Genomic DNA, 1,990 nt, shown 5'->3' with positions numbered 1-1,990 from the left:
CAAGTGATCTAATTAGGGGGGACGCGACTAACAAGTGATCTAATTAGGGGGGGACGCGACTAACAAGTGATCTAATTAGGGGGGGACGCGACTAACAAGTGATCTAATTAGGGGGGACGCGACTAACAAGTGATCTAATTAGGGGGGACGCGACTAACAAGTGATCTAATTAGGGGGGACGCGACTAACAAGTGATCTAATTAGGGGGGACGCGACTAACAAGTGATCTAATTAGGGGGGACGCGACTAACAAGTGATCTAATTAGGGGGGACGCGACTAACAAGTGATCTAATTAGGGGGGACGCGACTAACAAGTGATCTAATTAGGGGGGACGCGACTAACAAGTGATCTAATTAGGGGGGACGCGACTAACAAGTGATCTAATTAGGGGGGACGCGACTAACAAGTGATCTAATTAGGGGGGACGCGACTAACAAGTGATCTAATTAGGGGGGACGCGACTAACAAGTGATCTAATTAGGGGGGACGCGACTAACAAGTGATCTAATTAGGGGGGACGCGACTAACAAGTGATCTAATTAGGGGGGACGCGACTAACAAGTGATCTAATTAGGGGGGACGCGACTAACAAGTGATCTAATTAGGGGGGACGCGACTAACAAGTGATCTAATTAGGGGGGACGCGACTAACAAGTGATCTAATTAGGGGGGACGCGACTAACAAGTGATCTAATTAGGGGGGACGCGACTAACAAGTGATCTAATTAGGGGGGACGCGACTAACAAGTGATCTAATTAGGGGGGACGCGACTAACAAGTGATCTAATTAGGGGGACGCGACTAACAAGTGATCTAATTAGGGGGGACGCGACTAACAAGTGATCTAATTAGGGGGGACGCGACTAACAAGTGATCTAATTAGGGGGGACGCGACTAACAAGTGATCTAATTAGGGGGGACGCGACTAACAAGTGATCTAATTAGGGGGGACGCGACTAACAAGTGATCTAATTAGGGGGGACGCGACTAACAAGTGATCTAATTAGGGGGGACGCGACTAACAAGTGATCTAATTAGGGGGGACGCGACTAACAAGTGATCTAATTAGGGGGGACGCGACTAACAAGTGATCTAATTAGGGGGGGCGCGACTAACAAGTGATCTAATTAGGGGGGGCGCGACTAACAAGTGATCTAATTAGGGGGGGCGCGACTAACAAGTGATCTAATTAGGGGGGACGCGACTAACAAGTGATCTAATTAGGGGGGACGCGACTAACAAGTGATCTAATTAGGGGGGACGCGACTAACAAGTGATCTAATTAGGGGGGACGCTGTGTGAATGTGTTCAAGTTTAGGGAGGCCTAAGTGAAATACATGTGTGGAGCTAACATAAATCCAACAAATGTGGCAATTGCATCTGCGCCAATTTTTTTTTACAAAAGACTTTTAAAAGTTTTCTTCTTCAAAAACACATTTTTGCATTTTACCATACCTGTGGCTCTTTGTTGTACATTGTATAAAGCAGGTTTTCATTATAACAGAGTTCATACTAATGAGGTTTGACGGCATAATCAACTGGCAGCCATTTTGGGTAAAAACACCTGCACATGTCACTATTTCTCAGAGATGGCTTGACTGATTTGTTGAAACTTGGTACAAAATACAAAATGACCAAATATACATGCACATCAATTTATTTAATGATTCAATCAATATTGGAGATTGGTAGCATTGTGAATGTCAAAATATTGTCTTTTGGTCTGTCTGTCACCATTTCTCGGAGATGACTTGACCAACCAATTTTATTGAAATTTGGTGCAAAGACAAAATGTCCATACATGTGTACATCAATTTATTTTCTGAGTTGATCAAACACAGCCAACTGGTGGCCATTTTGAATATCAAATTTCAGTCTTTTGGTCTGTCCACCCTCATTCCTCAGAAATGACAGCACAGGTTTTGTTGAGAATTGGTACATAGAAAAAAAAGTGACTAACCATACATATTATGTTTTTCCAGATTCAA

Source organism: Saccoglossus kowalevskii, chromosome 5, assembly GCF_978046115.1.
Source record: "Saccoglossus kowalevskii chromosome 5, keSacKowa6.1, whole genome shotgun sequence".
In the NCBI taxonomy this organism is placed as follows: Eukaryota; Metazoa; Hemichordata; class Enteropneusta; family Harrimaniidae; genus Saccoglossus; species Saccoglossus kowalevskii.
This window is presented reverse-complemented; position numbering follows the sequence as displayed.